The sequence below is a fragment of the Rhincodon typus genome, unplaced genomic scaffold (assembly GCF_021869965.1).
Source record: "Rhincodon typus isolate 14 unplaced genomic scaffold, sRhiTyp1.1 hic_rhity00009890, whole genome shotgun sequence".
Classification (NCBI taxonomy): Eukaryota; Metazoa; Chordata; class Chondrichthyes; order Orectolobiformes; family Rhincodontidae; genus Rhincodon; species Rhincodon typus.
In genome coordinates this window covers 1-7,890 of record NW_025975528.1, presented here as the reverse complement: position 1 = coordinate 7,890, position 7,890 = coordinate 1, and the positions used below count along the sequence as shown (strand labels likewise).

The following is a 7,890-nucleotide window of genomic DNA, read 5'->3' as shown; positions in this document are numbered from 1 at the left end:
GTGGCCTCTATCAGACAGTGTTACAGTGAGGGTTGTGAGGTATATCAGAGACTGTTACATTGAGGGGTGTGGGGTATATCAGAGTGTGTTACAGTGAGGGGAGTGGGGTATATCAGTGTGTGTTATAGTTAGGGGTGTGGGGTATATCAGAGTGTTACAGTGACGGGTGTCGGGTCTATCAGAGAGTGTTACACTGAGGGGTGTGGGGTATATCAGAGAGTGTTACAGTGAGGGGAGTGGGGTATATCAGTGTGTTACAGTGAACGATATGTGGTATATCAGAGAGAATCAGTGTTACGGCTGTTGGTTATTTCCAAGTGTGTTCCAGTGAGTGTTGTGGGATATATCAGAGACCGTGAAGATGAAGCCTGTGGTATACGTCAGTCTCACAGTGAGGTTTGTGGTGTATATTCGAAAACATTGCAGCAAGAGGTGTGGAGTATATGAGAATGTTACAGTGAGAGGTATGGGCCATATCAGAGCATGTTCGAATTAGGGGGCCATAGGCTATAACAGAGAATGTTACATTGAGAAGTGTGGAGTTTATCAGAGAGAGTTACAGTGAGGGGTGTCGTGTATATCAGAGAATGTTACAGAAAGGGGCATGGAGTATACCAGAGTGTGTCACAGTGCGGGGATGTAGGCTACATCAGTGTGTGTTACAGTAAGGAGTGCAGGATATCACAGTGTTACATTGACTGCTGTGGGGTATATGAGAGTATGTTGCAGTGAGAAATGTGGGGTATATCAGAGAGCGATACAGTGAGGCACGTGCGATCAATCACAGGTTTTACAATGAGGGAAGTGCAGTATAGAGTGTTAAAGAGAGGGGAGTGCTGTAAATTGCGGTAGTTACACAGTGAGCAGTTTGCGGTATATCGGAGTGTTACAGCGAAGGGCGTGGGGACATATAAGAGTGATACAGTGAAGCGTGTGCGATCAATCACAGGTTTTACAATGAGGGATATGCAGTATAATAGAGTTTTAAAGAGAGGGGAGTGGGGTATATCAGAGTAGTTACAGTGAGCAGTTTGTGGTATATCGGAGAGTGTTAGAGTGAAGGGTGAGGTATATTTCAGAGTGTTACAGTGAGAAATAAGTGGTATTTCAGAGTGAATCAGTGTTACAGCTGTTGCTTATATCCAAGTGTGGGGTATGTTAGAAAGTGTTACAGTAAGGGGTGAGAATTGTGTTAGAGACATTTCCCGTGAGGTGTACAGTGTATATTCAGTGTTACAGAGAGATGTGGGGGCTATATGCATGTGTGTTACAGTGAAGGATGTGGGGTATATCAGAGTAATCACAGTTAGCAGTTTGGGGTTTATCAGAGTGTTACAGTGAAGGGCGTGGGGTATATCAGAGAGACTTACAATGAGGGGTTTGTGTTGATAGAGCATTACAGTGAGGGGTGTGGTATACATCAGGTGTGACTATGAGGAGTGTAGGGCATATCAGATAGCGTGTTACAGTGAGGGGTATGAGACACATCAGAGTGTTACAGTGAGTGGTGTGGAATATATAATTGTTACAGTGAAGAGGTGTGGGATATATCAGAGAGCGTGAGGATGAAGCCTGTGGTGTCCATTAGTCTCACAGTGAGGTGTGTGGTGTTTATCAGGAAGCATTATAGTGAGATGTGGCATATATCAGTGTTAGAATGAGTGGAGGCATGGGCTGTATCAGAATGTTATATTGAGGAGTATGGCGTACATCAGGGAGAGTTACAGTGGCAGGTGTGGGTTATATCGGAAAGAGTAATAGTCACGTGTGTGGGGTGTATCAGAGTGTTAGTGAGGGGATGTGGAATATATCACAGTGTTACAGTCAGGGGTGAGGGCTATATCAGAGAGACTTACCGTGAGTGGTGTGGAACATATCAGAGCGTTACCAAGTCAGGGGTGTGGTATACATCAGAGTGTGTTACAGTGACGGGATGTGGGGCATATCAGTGTTACAGCGAGGGGACTGGCGTATATTAGAGAGAAGTACATTGACACATGAGGATTATATCGGAGAGTTACATTGACATTTGTGAGGTATACAGACAGTGTTACAGCGAGGGGTGTTGGGTATATCAGAGAATTACAGTGAGGGGTGGGTGTTATATGTGTGTATTACAGTGAGGGATGTGGGTTATATCAGAGTGTTACAGTGAGGGATTTTAAGGTACATCAGAGAGTATTACAGTGAAGGGGTGTGGGGTATATCAGAGAATGTTACAGTAAGAGTATGGGTTATCTTAGTGATTATTACAGTGAGGGTTTGGGTTATGTCAGACAATTCTTGTCTCTGCATGCAACATGTTTTTGGGTTGCATCTGGTTTTTTTTGCAAGCAGTGACTTTGCCACTGTTATAATAAGATTTGCAATGTCAGTTTCAAAGTAATTATATACCCCTCCTTAGTTGAGTAACAGTGACTAAGGAATCCTGCCCTATTTTGAAAAATTCTGCTTCCTCTGCGTTGTTAGAGATGCAGGATTAACACTCTTGCCTCCAAAGAAATGCTTCATTTGTTTGCCAGGTGCCTATGTTTATTGAGTACAGGAACCAGCTTATCCCATTGGCTCCCCACTTTCGGGTCCATTGGTGATTGTGCCATTTTGGATTCCTTCCAATCATCCTGTCTTCATTGTAACAAGCACACAAAGCACCTGACAGTCTTGGCGATGGAGAGATAGAAAGATTGGGGAAGTAGAGATAAAGAAATAGAATGAGTGTGAATTTGGTGATGGAGTGTTATGAAGACTGAAGAAAAGGAGTTTCAGAGATTTTCAGGTCAACGATGTGATGTACAGAGCTAGGATTTGGAGATGGACACATAGAGAAAGTGAAAGATTGGAAATGGAGAAATGAGGGATTGACCGTAAGAATTCTGAAAGGTTGAGCCAAACAGCAGGGAAGCACTGATGATAGGGGAACCAACTGAGTGAGGAATTGAAAATGGAGAGATGCAAAGAATGAAGAATTAGTAATGGAGAGATACGCAGAGGAATTGGATGCACAGAGGTAGAAACAGTAAAGGATTAGAGTTGTAGGGTAGAACAGAACAAGGATCAGAGATGAAGAAACAGAGAGAAAATTTGAGGACAGAGAAACGAACTGGATTTGGATGGAGATAGGGAGATAGAGAGATTCGAGAAGGCGATATAGATGGGATATATGGGATAGGATGTAGATACATAGATAGACTTGTGGAATGGTAATGTGATACATACAGTCAGGGAATTGAAGATAAAGAGGTAGACCAAGTAAATAATTTTATGATGGAACTGGGGAAAGAAACAGTGAGGAATTAGATACAGCAAGTGGGAGATGGTTAACTAGAGTGAGTGAGGAATTTGAGTTGGAATCATTGAGATGTACGGCATGGAAACAGACCCTTTGGTCCAACTCATCCATGCTGATCAGATATCCTAATCTAGTCCCATTTGCCAGCATTTAGCCTATATCCCTCTATTCATGTACCCATGGAGACACAGAGTAACAATGGTAGATTTGCAGGTAAACTAGACAGAGTGGACATTTTGGATATGTCATGACAGAGTGAGTAATCGGAGGTGTAGAGGTAGAGAGTACGAATGGCTGAAGATGAAGACAGAGTGAAAGAGTGAGGATTCAGAGACAGATGGATAGACAAAATGAGAGATTTGAAATGTATAGACAGAATGATGGATTGGACAGACACAGTGAAGAACTGGACACCTGGATAGATTGTGTGAGGAAACAGCGAATGATTTGAAATGGAGAGCTGAACAAAATGAAAGATTGAATAGAGTGCGATAGAGTGACTGGAGAAAAGATAGACTGAGAAGAGATTGTAGATGGAAAGACAGAGAGTGAGATTTGAGATGGCAATGATGGAGAGTGTGGAGATTGACGGAAAGGCAGAATCAGGAATTTGAGATAGAGAGAAACAAACTAATGCGTTATAGATGGAGAGATAGAGTGAGGGATTAGAAATGGATACTGAGATTGGAGAAAGACATAAATGAGAGATTGAAAATGGAGAGATAGACAAATCTGTGACAGGAAATGGTCAGAAAAGTGTCAGGTATTAGAGACGGATGAAAAAGCACAATCGGGAATTTGAGATGGAGATAGCATTATAGATTAAGAAATAGATTATGAGAGGTATTGGTGATGGAGGAAGAGAATACGAGAGATTGAAGATAGAGAGATAGAATAGAACGGGGAATTGGTTACTGTGAATTAGATAGAGAGATGGATTGGAGGTGCAGAGATAGTGAGTGAGGCATAAAAGGCTAAGAAACAGGCAGAGAAATGGACAAGTAGACGGAGTGAGGAATTAGACATACTGTGATGGATACAGCAAAGAATTGAAGCTGTAGGGATACAGTGAAGGACTGTAAATGGAGAAATAAATGAGAGATTGTAGTTTGGAGATAGAAAATGAAGCCAGATGGGAATTAGAGATAGAAAGATGGACAGAGTGAAAAATTGTACTGGATGGACAGATGGAAGCATTAGAGGTAGTGAGTGAGACGGAAAGATAGCGAGATTGAAGGTGGACAGATTGACAAACTGAGGCACTGGAGACAGAAGACAGACAGAGAAACATTGAACATGATGAGACACAGTGAATGAGGAATTGGAGAGATACAGAAAATGAGGATGAGATGTAGAGATAGAGTGAGGGACAGGTGATCGAAAGTAATAAAGAATGAGACTGGAGTTGGAAGGAAAGACAGAATGAAAGATTGGATATTTTGGCAGTGTGTGGAATTGGAGATGAGGCAGTAGATACCTTGAGGAAATGAGGATACTGTGATTGACAATAATGAATTGGGGATGTATAGTGAGCAAGACATCAGGGATGAAGTGACAGACAGATTGCAGATGGAGAGATAGCACCCTTGGAGATCATCCACATTTAAGTGGAATGGAAACTTGGTACATAGAGGGTGGAGAGTAACTGAGGGAGGAAGCAGGAATGCAAATTATTCTTGGAAAAAGGATCCGTTAACTGGAGATGGGAAGATAAGGTATTGTACTGAGGTATTGTACAGATGGATTACTAATCAGAGCAAGACACTGGAGATAAACAGAATGAGGCACTGGTGACGGAGACAGACACGCAAAGTGAAGAGTGGAAGTCTGAGAGATAGTGAGGATTGAGACAGATGTAGACCTAGAAGAGCATGGAAGGTAGTGTGGCAGAGAGTGAAGTATTGGAGTTGGAGAAACAGTAAATGAAGAATTTGAGCAGCCTGCTCTATGAACTGATGCAGTCAGGTTGCGACGAGCCTTCGGAAGTAACCCAAGTAGAAAAATCAACATGACGTACTTTAACATAGGACTTTGGAACACAAATGGTGTTGCCACCTATTCACGTACCATTGCTCACTCTTTTTACGAATGATAAGATCTAAGAGCACAAACTTCAAAATCTGAACAAGCAGCTTCAATGAGGGATGAACGAGAGGCTTTCCTTAGTGAGGCTGAAGAGTCATGTAGCTGAACTGTCCTACCACATCAAGCAACTGGGAGGATAGAGGGTCACTTTCCCAGCGACAGTTGTGAAAAAGGGTTGCAAATTATTCTCACAAGCTTTCTACAGGGGCTGTTAAGCCTGAATAAACCCCAACCCAACTCAAGTGAGGCAAACAGGGAAACTACGTCAAGCTGAGGACTGAGCCCCTGTTTGTCAGTTTGCCACGAGTGATCGCTGCTGCATAACTGCCATTTAATTTTCTGTTTTCTTCCCACTTTTGAAGAAAGTATTACACTGTTGGAAAGTCAAGCCGTGTGCCGTAAGACTCTTCATCATAAGATGGATAAAATTACAAATACAGTCTGAAATTTTGGTAGGGGTGGGGGTGGGGGGATGCAGGGTGGTTATCCACAGGTCCTGACCTCATTCCCTTCCAAAAATCTGAGGACCCCGTCACGGTTTTGACTCGCTCACAGGAGTTGCTAGCTCCTCACGAAGCTTACTGGCACAGGCAATGGCATCTGCAAGACTGCCACTCTAGGCGACAAAGGGTTAACTCTACAATCCAGAAAGCTTGCCAGTGCATCCATGTGCCAGCAGAATCAAGTCAGGGTCGAGTTACATGCTTCAGCGAAGTTCATTTGATTGCCACCACCATGCATTCTCCCTGAACATCTTAATCCTCCGCAACTTCCTGCTGCAGGGCCTGATAGTTTATTCTCAAAGGGTGCAGGCATCAAGAACAAATTGGCACATGAATTCTGTACCCCGCATCTGGATGAAACTGGAGAAACATGGCAAACAAAGCCACGGTGAGAAAGTTGCCAGGGAAATTCATCATAGTGGCCAAACAAACCAGTCACTAACAATGCCTTCACCGCTCACAGACCCGCTCATCTGTGTCTCCGGAAATATACAAAGAAATTTTGAGTTCCTTAGTTGTCTTGTCACACCAGTCAAAGATGTAGCTTTCAATGCAAGAACATGCTTCCTATAATGTTACTTGACCCAATGGGAGGGCCTCTGATGACCCTCTACTGTCTGGTTCTTGTTATCACGGGCTCCAGAGTGATATGCCTGCCTCGATTCCTGTAACACACAATGCATATTTAACAATAGACAGATCGGGGGATGGCAGATGGAGAGATGCTATTACAAAAGAACTGCAAGTCAGCATGGAACAGTACAGCAAGCTCATCAAATGCCAACCCTTTTAGCCACTAACCCTCCCAAAAATTTCCAAACCATTTGTCCCCTAACTCCCAAAATGGTCTTCTCTCGCAAATCCCCCACTCTAATTATAGTTTGGATCCTTAAACAGCCTCAATGAAGCCAATTCTTCCCATCGCCTAACTCACCACTGAAGATCATCTCTCTAGAGTCCAAACTCTCTATGGAAGACCACCCGTCCAGATCCCTAACTCCTCCCAGTGAAGACAATCCCTGTAGTCTCCTAACTCCTCAAAGACCATCTCTTTAGACCTGTAATTCCCTCGAAGATCCTCTCTCTAATTGAAACCTGTTGATTCCAACAAGAGTCTCATTCAGATTGGAAAGAGGATATTCAAAGGTGGAACTCTGGACTGAATATGAATGTATTCCCAGACCAGAGCCGCTGTCTGAGAGGGCATCTGCCAGTAAGTCATTAGAAGCAGACTATAGTTGTCTAAACCAAATAGGAGGATTAAAGTCAATTCTGAAAAGGACTGCCTCTGGTGTTCATGTTGACCTGCACTAATTCCTAGTCTGATAACGTTACAATTTTTAAGATTTGCAACACTGAGTTTGAATCCCTTCTCAGCGTCTTCCCTGTCTGCTTTAGTCAACCATCAATCTTCCCGATTCTGACCATTAGTACTGCACATCAGCGCCACAGAGGCCATTCGGCCCATTAGCTTTGTGCTGATGCGTATTTGCCACTTGCACATCCTCCCACCCTCAATTCAAGTCAACCCATCAACATATTTCTCTGGCTGCGAGGGCTTTAGCCAGTGTCTCATCGAATATACATGTGTTACTCACCTCAACCATTTCCCCCACAATAGAAACCTCCACATTGCCGCTGGTCAGTTATTAGCAGCAGTCTTATACCAACAGCCCATACTTCTGGTCTCTCCCACCAATGAAGACGTTTCTCTGCAATCCCCTGTATGTCCTTGGACATCTCAACACCTAGTCCCTCAGTAGAGAAAAACCGTCAGCTTCTCACCAGTCAGCATATGGCAGAAGCGAGGTGTAGGCTTGGCCAAATGTCAGCCATGATGAGGTCCTCGTGATTGGACAGCAGTGAGTCCAGGGCATGTGGATTTGTTCTTGAAGTCCAAAATGATGACTTTGTACCAAAATGGTGTCTGCATTGAATATAACACAGCTGCTAGTTTATGACTGTAAATGTGTATTCTGAAAATGATTTTCTGCCCTTTTTGCTATTGAGGGT

At 43.3% G+C, this 7,890-nt stretch overlaps 1 long non-coding RNA gene across 1 annotated transcript; it reads right to left on the bottom strand.

The window, feature by feature from the left end:
- Positions 1-2,506: 2,506 nt before the first annotated feature.
- LOC125482405 lies at positions 2,507-7,879 on the bottom strand. Its single transcript, XR_007261633.1, has 2 exons — positions 7,476-7,879; positions 2,507-6,542 (listed from the first exon to the last, which is right to left on the bottom strand). It is a non-coding gene; the product is annotated as an uncharacterized LOC125482405 (long non-coding RNA).
- Between the last annotated feature and the right edge of the window lie 11 nt (positions 7,880-7,890).